The sequence below is a fragment of the Ovis canadensis genome, chromosome Y (assembly GCF_042477335.2).
Source record: "Ovis canadensis isolate MfBH-ARS-UI-01 breed Bighorn chromosome Y, ARS-UI_OviCan_v2, whole genome shotgun sequence".
NCBI classification, from domain to species: domain Eukaryota; kingdom Metazoa; phylum Chordata; class Mammalia; order Artiodactyla; family Bovidae; genus Ovis; species Ovis canadensis.
This window is the reverse complement of record NC_091271.1, coordinates 6,946,123-6,965,309: the sequence shown is the minus strand read 5'-3', so window position 1 is coordinate 6,965,309 and position 19,187 is coordinate 6,946,123. Positions and strand designations below refer to the sequence as shown.

General features: G+C 45.8%; 1 protein-coding gene across 5 annotated transcripts in view; it reads right to left on the bottom strand.

The window, feature by feature from the left end:
• The window catches only part of LOC138431416 (F-box-like/WD repeat-containing protein TBL1X), a 247,993-nt gene that overhangs the window by 63,489 nt on the left and 165,317 nt on the right, over positions 1 to 19,187 (bottom strand). For 4 of the 5 annotated variants that reach the window (XM_069573549.2, XM_069573551.1, XM_069573550.1 and 1 more), the window contains one exon: positions 10,798 to 10,886. The gene's annotated coding sequence lies outside the window, so the exon portion shown is untranslated. The remainder of the gene's footprint in view (positions 1 to 10,797; positions 10,887 to 19,187) is intronic. The other variant, XM_069573552.1, reaches the window with a different exon arrangement.

Sequence of the window (19,187 nt, the reverse complement as noted above, 5' to 3'; positions counted from 1 at the left end):
CGTTTCAGAAGGCTGGCATGGACCCATCTATAAACCACATTAACGGAGACAAAATCAGGGGCACCAGAAAATGAGGACAAACACCACGACTTGATTCAATGAAGACCCTGAAGCGGTTGGTACCGAGCTTCAACAGAACCCCGGGACAGAAGGTGGCTGCTTGCACCAGCTGGCCCTTCCGTGGACAGATGAGGAAGATTACCGGGGGTACCCCCATAGTCCTGTCAACACCCTCAGGTGGGGTGACCACGTGGCCCCATTCACACCTGTGGTTCTGCAGCACAGATGATTCACAGCAACCTCCCACACATCACAGTTCCATGCTGAACCTGACGGTCACCGAACCGACAGGGTGCACCCACGTGGCCCCAAGACACACATCAGCGAGGAGCTGAGTCATCGACACAGTGACGTGACTTCTATCACGAGGTGGGGAGTCAGCAAGCAGCCCCATGGACACAGACCGAACCAACAGAGTTCGATTCTGCGGCAGACTGGCCGAGACCCCGGCATCTTCAAGGATGGACTGAGTGCTCCCCGGGACCCAGGAGCAGGAAGACCAGCCTGTGTGCCTGGACCGTGGACTCTGAGATGGCAGGAGTCGGCCTGTGTCATCAGCCAAGCAGGATTCTTACAGAGCTCAGAATGCCTCTGCGTGCTAAGTTGCTTCAGTTGTGTCCGACCCTCTGCAACTCCCATGGACTATGTGTAGCCCTGCCAGGCTCCTCCGTCCTTGGGATTCTCCAGGCAAGGATACTGGAGTGGGTTGCCATGCCCTCCTTCAGGAAAATGCTTGTGCTGGCTGCAACGAAGTTAGGGGAACCCCAGGGCGATGGTTCGGACCTCCAACGATTGATTGGCTGGAGGTAAGGGGAATCATGTCCTGAGGGCACCAAGGAGAACAGGGAACGTGGCACTCGGGGTGTCAGGGGGGCTTGAGGCTGAGCCAGGAGGCCTGATGCTGATTGCACCTTCATCCCTATGCAGCTGTGGACCGCAGGCCTCAATTTTCCACCTATGCCAACTGTGGATGCTAAAAACCGCTGCCCTCCCCCTCCCCCGGGAAGGCGGTGAGGATGACATGCTTCTGCATACACTTCCAGACCAGGGCCCCGAGCACCCCAGAGACCCAGGAGGGCTCTTAATCCTACTCTGCCCCCCTGCAAGCATCCTCAAAGCAGAGAGGCCACACTCGCCCCCAAGGAACACGCCTCCAAAAACAACAACAAAAATGGGTTCTCGATTAGTGGCATTAGTTTATTTTCTTGCCTGACCCAGTTATGATTCATGCATGTGAGTGCTCTATTGCGCCCGGCTCTTTGTGACCCCTATGGACTGTGGCCCGCCAGGCTCCTCTGTCCATGGGATTTCCCAGGCAAGAATACCGGAGTGGGTTGCCATGCCCTTCTCCAGAGTTTTCACTGGAGGCACCTCCCATTAGGTAGATCTGAGATCTCTGCGGTTGTGACTGGGCAGAAAGGAAATGACCATCTTCACTGTGTGGCAAAAACCACATATTCCCTCACTGTTCTGGTTTCACAGGAAGAAAAAAATCAGTGTGAGCTGATGACACGTCTGGAGACTTCCTGCTTAACATGAGTATTCCAACATAAATAACCACTGGGGGGGCTGAAATCCATCACGAAGCTGAAGGGAAGATTATTTACAGTATTTTTCCTTTTTTAACAACTTAATTTCCAGGTGGCAAAAGACTCTTAATAACCAAGGTCACAAAACAGTTTGAAATTCAGTTGCAAGAGAAGTCAGAACCAACAGGACCTGCTGTCCAGCACAGAGAACTCAGCTCAATCCTCTGTAATAACCTTATGGTTCCCAGGGGGAAGGAAGGGGTAAGGGTTAGTTAGGGAGTTTGGGATGGACATGGACACACTGCTGTGTTTAACATGGAGAACCAAAAAGGACCTGCTGGACAGCACAGGGAACTCGGCTCAATGTCATGTGGCAGCCTGGATGGGAGGGGAGTTTGGGGGAGAAGGGATACATTTAATGTACGGCTGAGTCCCTTTGCATTCCACCAGAAACTACAGCAATGTTGTTAATCGGCTGCACCCCAATACCAAATACAAAGGTAAAAAATATATGGTTTGTTTTTTTTTTAAAAAGGGAGCAGGAAATGTTGTCTAAGGGTTTGGCTGTATTGCGTGTACAGTATTTAATATGCTCTCATACTCCAGGAAGGGACAGGACCGCTCCCCAAACAATAAAATCTGAACTGCTGCGTGATGATCTTGTAATGGATGTAATGACCACAGAGCCACTTGAACGTCGGCTCTGGGAGATGAAGACAGAAAGGGCGAGTGAGTTTCCCTGCCCATGGGTGGGGAGCCTGGTTCGGAAACAGTGACGGCGCACAGTGACTCCAGGGTGGGGAGCGTGGTGTTCAGCGTGATATCATCCGTGGCAGAAGTTTCTCTCTTAGCAAATCGGTACTGTTAGGACGCGGTCTCTTAACATCCTCTCATGCATCCCCTTCCTTCGTTCTCCAGGAATGGAAGAAAAAGCCGGTCTGAGGTCTTGTCTCTGCTACGAGTCTGCTGGCCTGGACGCTGGAAGAATGCATCGCGTAAAGTGATCTACTGGACGAGGCTCAGGGCTATGGGACTTGATTCCATGCGGGGTGAGGGTGCAGAGTCAGAGCTGCTGGAAAATCTGCTGTGAATGACCTCATTGCAGCAAGGCGCTTTCACAGATTCTCTGCCGACTGCAACGCAGTAGGTCTCACCCCCTGGCTTCCCTTCTCCATAACACTGGGGGTGGTTTAGCTGATCAGTCGTGTCCAACTCTATGTAGCCCGCCAGGCTCCTCTGACCATGGGATTCTCCAGGCAAGAATACTGGAGTAGGTGGCCATTTCGTCCTCCAGGGGATCTTCCCGACCCAGGGATCCAACCTGTGTCTGCTGTATTGGCAGGCGGACGCTTTAGCGAGCCACCAGGGAAGTCCATAACATTGCTCTCTTTTCAAATGGAAACTGTGTTTTCCAGTGGCCAGTTATGAGACTAGAAGTTTAATGTGTGCATCAACATTTACATATAAATGCTCCTGTACACACTGCTGCAGACGAAGGTAGAGAGGAAGCAAGCCTGTTTCAGCAGGTCGCACACCTGCTCTGCTTGTGCTGACTGAAACGAAGCCGCCACGTAACTGCTGGAAAACGACTGCAAACTTGTTGTTGTTGTTCAAAGACAGTAATGAGTACTATTCAACAAATGATGGCTTTTACAGTTGGACTTCAGCTATTGCAGAATATATATATATATACAGAATAGACTGGACAAAGAACAAGAAAATGTCAACAGTGGTTTCAGCTTCTTCCCCGCCCCCCCCGACTTATCTTCATTTTAGTAAGGAGTATTTTCATGCATATTATTCTACAGTAAGAAAGAGAGTCCCCCCCAAGGTAAGATTTTTCACTAATTTTATATTCAAATTTATTTACTTGGGAGCCCAATGGTCCAAAATTATAAACATAATCAAAGAGCTATTCTTTCCTCACCAGAGTTCACATGCCCAGCAGTGGCACGCATGCGTGCCAGCTTGCGTCAGTGTGTCTGACTCTTTGCAACCCTATTACCTCAGCCCGCCAGGCTCCTCTGTCCATGGGATTCGCCAGGCAAGAATGCTAGAGTGCATGGCCCTGTTCTCCTCCAGGGGATCTTCCCAACCCAAGGACTGAAAGCCTCCTGCATTGGCAGGCGGGTTCTTAACCACTAACGCTACCATCTGAATAAGAGAATGAAGTAACCTAGTAAGATTGTAGTCCTCAAAAGGATTTTCATGACTGGTGATGACGTCCACGATACAGTGCTATGTGGGAAAAAAAAAAAAAGGAGGCTTCAAATGGAATGCACGTGTGCCTAAGTTTCATTTTGTACACACACACAAGGCCTCCCCTGGTGGCTCAGTGGGTAAGCAATCTGCCTGCAACGCAGGAGACCCAGGTTCGATCCCTGGGTGGGGAAGATCCCCTGGAGAAAGAAATGGCAATCCATTTCCAATTCTTGCCTAGAGAATTCCATGGACAGAGGAGCCTGGCAGACTACAGTCCATGGGGTTGCAAATAGTCAGACACGACTTAGCAACTAAACCACACAAACCACACACACACACACACACACATACGTACACATAAAAGATACCCTCTAAAATGTAAACAGTAAAATAAAATACACCGGTCTCTCCAGGCCTGGGATGATGCTGGACTTAAATCTATGTACATGTGGCGTGCCTTTTCAGTATTTTCCTAATTTCCTCCTACGAACGTGAACTGCAGTCACATTCATTAGAATGTAATTAAAATCTGGCAGCGTCTTCAGAAATCAGTATGAGAACAACCCAGCTAAGGAGGAAAGAAATTGGCAGGGTTGAGACAGCAGGGAAAAGGGAGCCTCCTCGGGTTAGAAAAATAATGACGCGCTTCACAGAAATCAAAAAACACCCCCAGGGTGAGGCCTTCAGAAAGGGGCCTTTCTGAGCCTATTTGCCCGCCCGGATTCATTAGTGGCTGGTTGGTGAGCTCCGTTCCGACCCTGTGCACAAAGGCATGAAGCATGGAGATTCGAGAGGATGGGGTGTCCTGGCCCAGACATGCTGCCAAGACCACATGTCCCCTCCCAAGCAGCCATGGGTCCCCATCTAGAACCCTCTGAGCCGCACACCCTGCCCAGCCCACACTCCTCTGCCAGATCGGGAGGCAGGTCCAGAGGGAAACCTTCCTAAAAAGTCCACCCCGATGACAGCAAGCCACTGCTAAGAAAGGTCTGCGTCACAGAGAGACAGACATACACGTAACTCCGACAGCACGGTTTCACTTAGCCTTCCATCCACGCGGTGAAATGCAAGTTCAGGCACCCAAGCTTTCGCAGCTAAGTGCCTCAGGAGATACGGACAGCTTCAATGTAAAAATGTCCTTTCCCTTCTTTGCTGGAGGACGTGGGTCTGCCAGCTAAGGCTTCCGATTAGTCTGTAAATTAATTTACAGACTTTAATTATCTCTGAGACCAAGGGGCTGGAATGAGAGTCTCTGCACTAGGCCCTCTGATAAATCACAGGAATCTACACAGGCTGGTTACGAAAGCTCTCAGACACTGTGATTTTCAGCCACATACGCAAGATTTACCTTGGCCTGGATGATTCCCTTTTCTGTGGTAGGTGGAATCCTAAGTGAGGTCATCGACTCCTATAATGTGGTCTCCAGAGTTGTGAAAAAAAAAAAAAAACAACAAAACCCTGTGGCTTTCTCTGTAAATATAAAGGCAGGTGATGCTTTGCCCTCTGGGTCAGCCTGTATCTCAAAAACCTTGGTACTCAAATAGGGAGACGTTGAGGGCAGGGGGAGGGGGTGACAGAGGATGAGTTAGCTGGATGGCATTGCTGAGTCAATGGACATGAGCAAACTCAGGTCAACAGTGAAGGACAGGGAGGCCTGGCATGCTGCAGGCCACAGGGTCGCAAAGAGTCGGACACGGCTGAGTGACCGAACAACGACAACAGAAATATATTGTGATGCCTCAGCTTTAAACGAGCATGGTGACCCATGGCTCTATTCTTGCCTGGGACATCCCTCGGACAGAGGAGCCTGGTGGGCTACAGTCCATGCAGTCTCAAAGAGTTGGACACGAGTGGGCACGCATACACACACACCGACAACAACAACACACCGCATAAAAGAAAAATACTAAAAGCATCGTGAAGTCGAGCATCGCAAGAGCATCCTTTGACACTTAAATCAGCAAGCGGAAGGCAATTCAGTTTTCTCATCCAGCGCTCGGCAGGTGAAATTCCCACAGCCAGAGGACTGCGGCGATCAAACCACAGAAAGAAATACCGACGGGAGCAGGGAGGGGTCGTCGGTCTCGGTACTGTGGGCACTCGGGACCACATGGACCTCTGTGATGGGTTCCCCGATGCCCTGGAGGATGTTGAACAACATTCCTGGGTCTCCACCCACTGGGTGTCAGGAGCAACATCTTCCTCAAAGGTCTCCAGACATGATCAAATGTCCCCTGGGGAAGGCTGGTTACACACGTCCAGAGCCACTCTGCTCATGGAAGGGCCTACAATTCCTAAAGTCCATGAGCAACTGCAGGGTCTTGGCCGAGCAACCACAACTTAGTAATAAAGTGTGAGTCCCTTCAATCGTGTCTCACTCTTTGCGACCCCATGGACTGTAGCCCGCCGGGTTCCTCTGTCCATGGGGATTCTCCAGGCAAGGATACTGGAGTGGGGTTGCCATGCCCTCCTCCAAGGGGATCTTCCTGACCCCAGGATCGAACCCGTGTCTCCTACGCTGCAGTCGGATTCTCTCCCATCTGAGCCACCAGGAGAAGCACAATGTGGATGCTGTCTTAAGTTCTCCATGGACCTCTCAGAGCTGCATGTTAAAGGCCCTTCAACTCAGAGCTCATGGTTGGAGGAGAAATGAGACAGGTGTCTTTCTCGAGGTCAAGCCTGGTGCACTGCAGCCCACAGGCAGATTCACATGTTGCCCACCTTCCGTAAGGCTTAGGAGCTATCCACGGAGTCTCTGCTCCTACATGGTTGCAAGGAAAATCAAAACAGTCCTATTGTGCCACTCCTGAAATTGCGATGACAATGGAATTCCAGTGCCCATCGGCGACGTATTACCGATGTCACTCAGCCACACTCGTTCATTGGTGTGTATGATCAGTAGCGGTTCTCACAGAGTAAAGGCAGAATAAAGTAACAGAGACCCCGGGGCCCACAAAGCATCAACTATCAACATCTACTCTCTGGCCCTTGATGGAAAACGTCTGCCAACCTCGCTCTCCCGAAGATTCTCCCCTCTCTACATTAGAGCATGCCCGCTTTGTTGCTTTCCGGCCGGAAATCTTCCTGTCTGGGAACCTGAAGGTGATGCCCCCAAGAATGTGGACGGATGCTCCTCGGGGATAACCCACCGGTCTCTCTGCAATGAAGAGCCAAGAAGAAACCACAGCCGTCATCTGCTGTTTGTCCGTTGCTTTCCGAGGAGGGACCTGCTGAAACTAGGCTAAGTCAAATGGGAACAGACCAAGGTCCATCTGGTCAAAGCTATGGTTTTTCCAGTAGTCCTGTATGAATGGGCGAGTTGGACCATAAGAAGGCTGAGGACCAAAGAATCGATGCTTTAGAACTGTGGGGCTGGAGAAGACTCTTGAGAGTCCCTAGGACTGCAAGGAGATCCAACCAGTCCATCCTAAGGGAGATCAGTCCTTGGTGTTCATTGGAAGGACTGATGCTGAAGCTGAAACTCCAATACTTTGGCCACCTGATGTGAAGAGCTGACTCACTGGAAAAGACCCTGATGCTGGGAATGATTGAGGGCAGGAGGAGAAGGGGACGACAGAGGATGAGATGGCTGGATGGTATCACCGACTCGACGGACATGGGTTTGAGTAAACTGTGGGAGATGGTGAAGGACAGGGAAGCCTGGCGTGCTGGAGTCCATGGGGTTGCAAAGAGTCACATAAAACTTGGCGAATGAATAACAACAGGAACAGACATGAGCCCTCACACTCTAACGCACAGCACCCAGCACAGAGAGAAAGGGCTGTGATTTACAGCTGACTCCCAAGCTCACCGTCACGGAGGCACCATGGGCACTGTGGTATGTGAGCAGCAATGCCTTTCCCCAGCATAATCCCAAATGAACATCCGCATATGGAAATTGCACAGGGAATCATCAAAGGCTACACGAAATTCCAGAGTCATCTATGAAGCTAAACACCAATGCCCAACTCACAACAGGAAGTCAACGTGTGTGCTCAATGCAACTCACTCAAAGCTTGTATGTTCCCTGAATACTGAATTCAGACTCAATCAAGACACTGGTGAGCAAAAGACGTTCTCTCTCCCCTCTGCCCTCTGACATTTGAACTATGACTCAATTGCATTTTATTTATTTATTTTTTCAATTGCGTTTTAAAAATACTGACTGATGGCACAGCCACTTTGGAAAGGTTGGGATGATTCTTCCAAACGTTAAACAGAGTTACCATATGACCAAGCAATTCTCCTCTCAGGTATATACCCAAGAGAAAATGAAGGTACATATCCAGATAAAATTTACACACGAATGTTCATGGCAGCGCTATTCTCAACAACTCAAGAAAAGTAAACACGACTCAAATGTCCATCAGCTGATGAATGGATAAATAGAATACAGTGGTACATCCATACAAATGGAATATTCTTTGCCCATTAAAAGACTCATGCTACAACCTGAACATGCGATGTCACAGACTCAATTAACCTTTTCTAATTTTTTATTTTTAAAAAAACCAAACTACCCCTTCCAGATAATTAAGAAAAATATTGAAATTCTAATACAGCTGGCCCTTGAACAAAATGCAGTTTGGGGTGAAAATCCCACACAGCTGAAAATCCACTTATAACTACAGTGGGCCCTCATATCCATGGTTCCTCATCTGTGGATTCACTCACGGACTCTGCACAGCAGTTAGTTACTGGGGGAAAAAAAAAACCCAAGTATAAGTGGACCGGTGCAGTTCAAACCGGTGCAGATGACCCCAGTCAAGGGCCAGCGGTACGTATTTACCTTGCTACATGTTTGGTCTTAAACAAAAATACCACATAAGGTTGTTCCTGTGGTTACATCTGGGCCTATGATTTTACTTCTGACTGGTTCTTTTTAAAGCAGTACAGCAAAAAAATCTTCTGCAGATTTCTACCTCTTATGTTTTTAAAATAACAAAACTCCTATCAGCATTTTTTTGTCCCATTAAAACAATTAAAGAACCAGAAAACACACACAAAAAAGGATAAAATCAAACGCTAAAATTCCATCTTCCAAAATATTAACAGCGCTGCTTCTTGATAGAGGCTGGAGAAGGGAACCATCAGCTTTAGGTTGAGACATGGGCTTCAACTCTGGTTTTTCATTTTTGGGGGGGTCACAAGGCTTTTGGGATCATAGTTCCCCGACCAGGGATGGAACCCGTGCCTCCTGTAATGGAAAGTGCAGATTCCTAACCACTGGAACCACCAAGGAACTTCCTGGGCTTCCATTCTTGATGTCTGTGCATCTGTGATTGTTTGGTTTGCTCCTCTGGGTACTCCTTGTCATCTCACTAGATCTATTGATAGTAAGCTGCATGTTTTCCTAATACTTTCAAGGTTAAGTAGGAAATCAATTTGCAGATAGACACAAATCATATTAAGAAACTAACAAAGCAAAGAATTAAGATACAGGAGCCAAATAAGATACAGACTCATGCCCTCAAGTATAATCCATTTTGCTGCTTAATTTTAATTCATAATGCTGATGAGAGGCATTGATTTTAGAAGGTGTCATCTGCTCCTGGTAAGACCCAGAAAAGTTTAAAATAGCTGGTTCCGTATTCAGCTTCATCTTCAGTTCAGTACAGTCGTATCCAACTCTTTGCGACCCCACAGACTACAGCACGCCAGGCTTCTCTGTCCATCACCAACTCCTAGAGCTTGCTCAAAGTCATGTCCATCGAATCGGTGAGGCCATCCAACCATCTCATCCTCTGTTGTCCCCTTCTCCTCCCGCCTTCAATCTTTCCCAGCATCAGGGTCTTTCCCAATAAGTCAGTTCTTTGAATCAGGTGGCCAAAGTACTGGACTTTCAGTTTTCAAATCAGGTGGCCAAAGTATTGGACTTTCAGCTTCAGCATCAGTCCTTGCAATGAATATGCAGGACTGATTTCCTTTAGAATGGACTGGTTTGATCTCCTTGTAGTCCAAGGGACTCTCAAAAGTCTTCTCCAACACCACAGTTCCAAAGCATCCATTCTTTGATGCTCAGCTTTCTTTATGGTTCAACTCTCACATCCATACATGATTACTGGACACACCATAGCTTTGACTAGACAGACCTTTGTTGGCAAAGTAATGTCCCTGCTTTTTAATATGCTGTCTAGGTTGGTCATAGCTTTTCTTCCAAGGAGCAAGCATCTTTAATTTCATGGCTGCAGTCACCATCTGCAGTGATTTTGGAGCCCAAGAAAATAAAGTTTCTCACTGTTTCCCCATCTATTTGCTATGAAGTGATGGGACCGGATGCTGTGACCTTCATTTTCTGAATGTTGAGTTTTAAGCCGACTTTTTCACTCTCCTCTTTCACTTTCATCAAGAGGCTCTTTAGTTCTCCACTTTCTGCCATAAGGGTGGTGTCATCTGAATATCTAAGGTTATTGACATTTCTCCAAGCAATCTTGATTCCAGCTTGTGCTTCATCCAGCGGGGCATTTCACATGATGTACTCTGCATATAAGCTAAATAGGCAGGGTGACAATATACAGCCTTGAGGTACTCCTTTCCCAGTTTGGAACCAGTCTGCTGTTCCATGTCCGGTTTTAACTGTCCGTGTCTTGACCTGCATACAGATTTCTCAGGAGGCAGGTATGGTGGTCTGGTATTCCCATCTCTTTAAGAATTTCCCCAAATTCTTAGAAGGCAAAAAAGCCCAATTCATCTTAAAGAATCAAGTTAGTAGCACATCATTATTTAATAATGCTTCGTCTATTACCTTCATGGAGAAGGAAATGGCAAGTACTCCAGTATTCGTGCCTGGAGAATCCCATGGACAGAGGACCCTGGTGGGCTACAGTCCATGGGGTAGCAAAGAGTCAGACATAACTTAGTGATTAAACAACAATTACCTTGAACTTCAGCAAGACGACCTCAGACACATATCATTTTAAAACAGAAGGTGTTCAGTTTTGGCAAAATGCAGTTGTGTTTGAAACGAATTTCAGGTAGAGAACAAAGATCAAATGCAGGGGTGTACCTTTAGGGCGACTTCATGTGTAGACCTCTGAACCAGTGGGCTCCCCAGCACCCGATCATAGGAACCGCCAAGTGTCTGCTGGGACCTGCCTGGTGAGAAACAATGAGACTGAAAAACAGGAAGACAACAAAACCAAAATAAACCTGAAAATCCTTTGGGAATTGTTCACCTTTGATCTCTCCTATTCTTCTTTTCCGTTGTGATCTCAAACACGTGTTACTGTTTCATACCCTCTGTCTTCAACTTTTACACAAACTATGCACTTTTATTTGCAGTGTAAAAAAGTAATTAAAACCAGCCATCAGCATTATGGTACATGCAGAGATTTACAAGGAAAACCTCTCAAAGTAAGTAACACTGGTTTTAGGGCAGACAAGGGTTCTGCTATCATTCAATGATAATGAACGCCCACTTGAAACATCTTTGTTTTAGGGAGTGTATCATATACAATCAATCAATTAAACTGTACACATCCTGAAGAGAAGAAAGATGCCTCACAGAAAGTTTATAAAGAGTGCTTGGGCCAACGTTACAATAATCATGGCACGCATGTTTGTGTGCAGATATTTGCTCATTTATGTGACAGGGAAACATTAGAATCTTTCTCCCCCCCTTCTTTCGGCTTCCTAAAATAAAGCAAGGAAGCACTGACTGCTAGGTCTCAAGTTTTCCTCTATTATTCTCCTACATTTCCGTTTCAGAGCGGTTCTGTATTTGCACAGATTTGTAAAGAAGCCAGGGGTGTATCTCACAAGATAATCCTTCATATCACAAGCTTGCTTTTTTCAGTCAATATTAATACAAAGCAGTCAACCAGCCTCTATTTCAGGATATGTACCTCCTTCCTTACAAAATGTCTTTGGCTGGGGGTGAGTCCAGCCTCCTACAGGGTTTAAATTATCCACATGCTCAAAAACTAAGGAAATTACATGACTACCGCTTTCTGTAAATTCTTGTTCAATAGTCTTAAGTGATATAAAAAGGTGCCAGGTTTAATGTAATTCAAATTCAGAAGCACGGCTATGAATGAAGCTGTTTCTTATTAGTGAATTAATCAGAACCTCTTGAAACGTTTTTAAGGAAAGTCAAGGAAATTATTCCCACTGAGGTATGTTTATAGTTACACTGTTCAAAGAAAGGAGATTAAAAAGATTCTATAAGCAGGTTCATAGGCTGTTAAGTTTCATTACAGTGCATTTTTAAAACATCATAAGGATCTGTAAGATGTAAGTAATAATCAGAACAACTGAAAAAAAATCTACCACCGAAGGAAAATAAGATTTAAACGAAACTCTACAGTTGTTTGAACAGGCATTTAAGGGCATCAGACTGAAGCAGGGACAAGGGAATATGCACTTTTCTTATAAAATAAAAAATGCATTTCATTATGAAATAAGTTCTGTAGTAGAGATGAAATAGGACAATACTCCTGAGACTAACCTGATGCAGAAAGCAACTGACTGTTTTCAGGACTGTGTTGCAAACCCAAAATAGCCTTCTGATGAGACTGCTAAATACGATAAACTATCAAAGTATGAGCAGATGTCACCACAATAAGCCCCAAATTGCTTGAAAATTGAAACATTAAGATACACAATAATTCAATTAGGCAATTAATATATAAACAGCTCTTATTACAAGCTGTTCAGAAAAAAGAAAAAAAAAGCCTCAGTATTTAGTTTGGACCTATTCTTTGGTCCAAAACAGATGGTAACTCACAAATTGAAGGTTATCTTTGATATAAGTTGTTAAATTCAATAAGACTAATTAACATCATGTGTGTGTTATAAACACACAAAACATGTGAAATATGACTTTGGTTAATGACTTTCTGGTTATACAACATGACAAATTAATTAGTTTACTGCTAAAAAATAAGAAGTGAGAAATCTGACCTTCCAATACCTTGTCATTCGTGATTTTCCCATTATGAACAACCAAAGAGAACCACTATCCATAAACCGTGCTGGTAAGAATTTATGGGGCTGAAAAGTATTTGTGGGATATGCAAATGATTTTAACAAATGCAATACATTCCTTAATTCTCAAAGGTATTCAGAATGAAACTGACAGTGAGTCCCTCAGTCACGTCCAGTTCTTCGTGACCCCATGGACTGTAGCCCACCAAGCTCCGCTCTCCATGGAATTCTCCAGGGAAGAATACTGCAGTGGGTTGCCATTCCCATCTTGGATTTAAGAAGGGAGTGAATTGAATTGGATTGATTCCATTGAATGAACTGAATTGGATTGACTCCACTGAATCAGTTGAACTGAACTGGATTCCATTCAATCCCAGGGGATCTGCCCGACCCAGGGATTGAACCTGGGTCTCCTGCATTGTAGAGATTCTTTACCGACTGAGCTGAGTTACCCGTAATAAAAACTCGGAAGCATCATGGCACGTCCACAGTGGTAACACAGGTGCTTTCAACCAGGGGTGGCTGTGTCCTCTGCTCCAGGGGACTCTAGGATATTAGGCAACGTCTGGAAACATTTTTCGGTTGTCCCAACTGGAGGAGGGAAGCTAGTGGCATAGCATTAAGCATCTACAACTCACAGAACAGTCTTCCACACAGCAGACAGATCAGGCCCCCAAATGCTAATAATATCCAGAAACTATATTTTAATGGGACAGACTTTACTGTTAGGTAGGTTAGACTAGGGAAACAGAGTCCAAGATGGTAGTCAGAGGAAGGGACGACGAGAAGAACCATGTGCAGAGGAAAGGAAAGGAAAAAGCCCATGAAAAGGAAAACTTGAGGCCTGGAATAAGAAGCTCTGGAGGGGAAGGAGCCTAACACGGCCCTTTCCCTGATTGGCTTGACCATACACCCTAACTGCATTCCCTTCCCTGACTGGGTGCAGACACAAGCCCTATTTTGCAAGGGGAAACAGCCAATGGAGCCCGAGAACCGCCAAGGGGACGAGAAACACGTATGCAGAGGGAAACGGAAAAAATGAGACCAGACCACTCCAGTGGGTGTGGGTCCACTCTCCCGTCTGAAGACTGTCCTGCCTGTGGCTTGCTTAAGAAATCCTGCCTGCTTGAGCTGTGTCGGTCTGTCGTTTCAATTCTTTCCTACGAAGAGACAAGAATGGAGGGGAAGAAACCTACTCGACAGTAGACTCACCAAGCAGACACTTCTCTTCACGACTTCTGCCTGATTCTTACTGTGCAACATTAGAAGTAACGCTTTCACACGGGCCTTAGACTCAGAAAGGAATGCCTAGGGGACACTTTAGCCTAGATTGTCACCATCTAAAACGGGTTACCGAGGTCAACCATGGATTCTGTTCAGAGAAAATGGTTCACTAAGAGACACAAAAACATCAGATATCCAACTGCGAAATAATTCAGGGCATTCAGTGAATTAAGAGCATGAGAATAACAATGAATTCTGATAACATTCATTACAGGGGGCACATCTCCTGGTAAGCGAACTAGGACCCCACATGCTTCGAAGCATAGCCCCCCAAAAAATTCTGATAAAGAAAAAATATTTAAGAGCAATGAAGCGAAATAATAACTATTACAGAGAGAAAGTCTCTGGAAAAATAGGAATAGCAAAACATGCACGGTTCAGCATATAATCCCATCACTTAATGAGGTACAAATGAAACCAAGAAGAAACTGCATCATTCATTTGAAAGAAGAATATCCCTGTTTGCAAAAAACATTTAAAAAGAGGAAGAAAAATGGCTTTAACAAAATAAAGTTGCAATTTGAGTGGAAGGGCTTGAAAATCAAGTATAAAGGATTATAAGAGAGGAAGTTTATAGGCTTATCCTTTTCTGTAAATACACGTAACGTGTACACGCTTTCTATAATAAAGAGTCCTGAAAAAAGTTTAGCAAAATGTTGAAAATTTCTGATGCTTTGCAATGAATACTTGGAAGTCCATTCTTCTCTTCATTTCTTAGTATGTTTGAAATCTGCCAAAGGGTTTTGTTTTGTTTTTTTTTAATTCACATAAAAAGATCTGTGAACTTACTGATTTGCCCTTGTTATTTATGAGGCTGTAAGCTACTTTAACAGTGCCTTATACCATCTCTTTGTACTTCACTGTGGCTAATGTACTATTCTACATTCAGGGATAAACAGCTCATCAGGGTATGCTGAAATATTAAAAACAAAATGTCTTTTTTGTGGGGAGCTAGATACAGTTAAGTGCCTTCTAGCTCTGAGATTCCATGCTATCAAGTTTCAATTTATCTGCTTATGCTGAACTCTTAACTCACCAAGATACCAAAAATTACCTGGCCAGGTGATCAAGTCACGTGTTAATAAGTCCTTTCCAAAGCACAGGTGAAGAGATTCCAGGCTTGGCTTGTTTTTCTCAATTACAAACCAGCAAATTAAAGAGAGAAGGAAGCAACCTTTGCAATATTGTCAGGGGTCTCACACCCTGATTTCAAGCAGTTTATGTCTGAGTTCCCTCCAATATTCACTTAAACATCCATGATTAACAAGAAAGTAGAAAAGAGCCTCCTCCCAGAGGAAAGGACCAGGGAACTGGAGCTTTGAGAAAAGACTAACATGTGACTTGACTGCTGCACTGGAAAACTAAAAGGAAAGAGGAAGTGAACTCACAAGATTTTTTGCACAAGAAACCACAAATGAAACAAAAAGACAACCTACAGGCTGGGCTGCAGTTCAACAGGGCTCAGTTTCCAAAACACATGAATAGCTCATACAACTCAATAACAGAAAACCAAACAACTCCACCAAAAAATTGGCAGAAAACCAAAGTAGATGCTCCTCCAAAGAAGACACACAAATAGCCAATGAGCACATGAGAAGATGCTCGATGCTGCTGATCACTGGACAAATTCAAATCAAAACTACAATGATGCACCACTGCACACAGGTCCACATGGCCATCATCAAAAAGTCTACGGATAGTAAATGCTGGAGAGGGTGTGCAGAAAAGGGAACTCTCGTACCCTGTTGGCAGAAATGCATTTGGTATGGCCCCTGTCAAGAATGGTATGCTGCTGCTGCTAAGTCACTTCAGTCGTGTCCAACTCTGTATGACCCCAGAGACGGCAGCCCACCAGGCTCTCTTGTCCCTGGAATTCTCCAGGCAAGAGCACTGGCGTGGGTTGCCATTTCCTTCTCCAATGCATGAAAGTGAAAGTGAAAGTGAAGTCACTCAGTCGTGTCCGACTCTGTGCGACCCCATGGACTGCAGCCTATCAGGCTCCTCCGTCCATGGGATTTTCCAGGCAAGAGTACTGGAGTGGGGTGCCATCGCCTTCTCCAGAAGAATGGTATGGAGGCCCCTTAAAAAAACTCAAAGCAGAATTGCCATAGGATTCAGCAATCCCACTCCTGGGTATGCTGCTGCTGCTGCTGCTGCTGCTGCTGCTGCTGCTGCTGCTACTGCTGCTAAGTCGCTTCAGTCGTGTCCGACTCTGTGCGACCCCACAGACGGCAGCCTGGGTGTATATTTAGAGAAAACCCTAACTCTAAGAGATACATGCACCCAAATATTCACAGCAGCACTTTACCCAGCAGCTAGGACGTGGAACAGCCTGAATGTTCACTGACAGACAAGACGGTAACGGTGTGGGATGTTGTTGTTTAGTCGAGAAGTCGTGTCTGCCTCTTCTGTGACCCTATGGCCTGTAGCCCACCAGGCTCCTTTGTCCATGGGATTCTCCAGGCAAGAATACTGGAGTGCATTGCCATTTCTTCCTGCAAGGGATCTTTCTGACCCGGGCATCAGAGCCACATCACCAGCATTTGCAGGTGGATTCTTTACCAATGAGCCACCTGGGAAGCCCCAAAGGTGTGGTGTGTGTGTATATGTATATGTGTGTGTGACTCAGTTTTGTCTAACTCTTTGCAACCCCATACACTGGGGTAGCCTGCCAGGCTCCTCTGTCCATGGGATTCTCCAGGCAAGAATATGATAGTGGGTTGCCATGCCCTTCTCCAATATATCCATATCCATCTATATATATATACACACACACATATATATACATACAATGGAATATTACTCAGACATAAAAAAGGATGAAATAATGCTATTTTCAACAACATGGGCGGACCTAGAGATTACTGTACGAAGTCAGACAAAGGCAAACTCATCACTTATACGTGGAACTTAAAATATGACACAAACGAGCTGAGTTACAAACCAGAAAGACTCAAAGACACAGAAAACAGATTTATGGTTACCAAAGGAGACTGGGGAGGGGTAAGCTAGGACTTTAGGACTAGCAGACACATGCTACTAGACTTAAAACATAGAAAAAACAAGGTATTTCCATGAAGTACGGGGAACTACAGTTAATATCATATAATAAGCTATAATGAAAAAGAAAACTAACCGTAAAAATGGTTTATACATAGCTGCATCCACTGTGGGTCTAAGTGCCTTAAAGTCATGTAATCCTGCAAATAAATAATGGCAGAATCCTTCCTACCAGAATGTCACAACATGTTTTCAACGAGGAGCCCAGGTACCACCACGGGCAGTGTCAGACCAGGGGTTCACACACAGCAAATCATCGCTTTCTTGCCATGATGCCTTCCTGGCTCTGAGCTGCAGGCAGCAGAAATTTTGTGAATCACTGTCCAGGTCTGCCCATGTTGTTGAAAATAGCATTATTTCATCCTTTTTTATGTCTGAGTAATATTCCATTGTATGTATATATATGTGTATATATATATAGAGATGGATATGGCTATATTGGAGAAGGGCATGGCAACCCACTATCACTGGCCTTCCCTGGCAGCTCAGCTGGTAAAGAATCCGCCTGCGATGCGGGAGACCTGGGTTCCATCCCTGGGTTGGGAAGACCTCCTGGAGAAGGGAACGGCCACCCACTCCAGTGTTCTGCCCTGGAGAATTCCACAGACTGTATAGCCCATGGGGTCGGACACGACTGAGTGACTTTGACTTTCCTTCTCCAGCTTGTCTATGTACGTAGGTTTTCCCCTAGAAAAATGACACTCCGTGCTCAGTATGTAACTCTCCCAAACTTCGACTTTTCAGACACATGCTGAGATGTTCCTGACGACTTCCTGACAGATTGTGAATACACCAGTTGCTAGACACGCTAATAAACGGCGGTTCTCCTGCTGGAAGCGTATAGATTCCCCAAAAGAAATAGAAAACCAACGTGCATTTCTCTAGACTCTGGAAGGCTACAAGCTAAAGATGACAGCGCTTGACGAAAATGAATGCAAGTATGCCAAGATGGTAATGACTTCCAAAAATAAACTCTACTTTTAATATCATAATAGTGTCAAGAAGTAGGGCAGTTCTACATGAGCCTTTACCCGCTGGGAATTAAAATCAGGCCATGATCCTCACTGCTCTTTTCACTCACCAAACTAGGAACATAGGTACCGTGAGGTGAGAGGTCACACTGCATTAATCAGTTCCAAGGCGATGGCACCCCACTCCAGCACTCTTGCCTGGAAAATCCCACGGACGGAGGAGCCGGGTGGGCTGCAGTCCACGGGGTCGCGAAGAGTCGGACACGACTGAGCGACTTCCCTTTCACTTTTCACTTTCATGCATTGGAGAAGGAAATGGCAACCCACGCCAGTGTTCTTGCCTGGAGAATCCCAGGGACGGGGGAGCCTGGTGGGCTGCCGTCTATGGGGTCACACAGAGTTGGACACGACTGAAGTGACTTAGCAGCAGCAGCATCTCCTATCATCGCATTCCTCTTTGAAAACCATTCATTTTTGGAATACTCTTTATTTACATGGAGTAGTTATTTTTTGTCACTATACTAAAAGGTTACCCAATTCTCTTTATATGTAAACTGGCAGACAAGAGTAAAGGGATCCGTTCTCTTTAAAGAGTTCTATTTACGACACACACACAAAGATTCTGTGTTGTTTCGTTCATGATAAACACTAATTATGTGCATGAATTTCAAGGGGAAAAAAAGGGAAGGAAGGGAGAGGAAGGAAGAAGAGGAAGGAAGGACTGGGAAGGAAGGGGGAGGAAGGGGAAGGAAGGGAGAGGAAGGAAGGGGAAGGAAGAGAGAGCAAGGAAGGGGAAGGAAGGGAGAGGAAGGAAGGGGAAGGAAGGGAGAGGAAGGGAGAGGAAGGGAGAGAAAGGAAGGGGAAGGAAGGGGAAGGAAGGGAGAGGAAGGAAGGGGAAGGAAGGGACAGGAAGGAAGGGGAAGGAAGGGGAAGGAAGGGAGAGGAAGGAAGGGGAAGGAAGGGAGAGGAAGGAAGGGGAAGGAAGGGACAGGAAGGAAGGGGAAGGAAGGGGAAGGAAGGGACAGGAAGGAAGGGGAAGGAAGGGGAAGGAAGAGAGAGGAAGGGAGAGGAAGGAAGGGGAAGGAAGGGAGAGGAAGGAAGGGGAAGGAAGGGAGAGGAAGGAAGGGGAAGGAAGGGAGAGGAAGGAAGGGGAAGG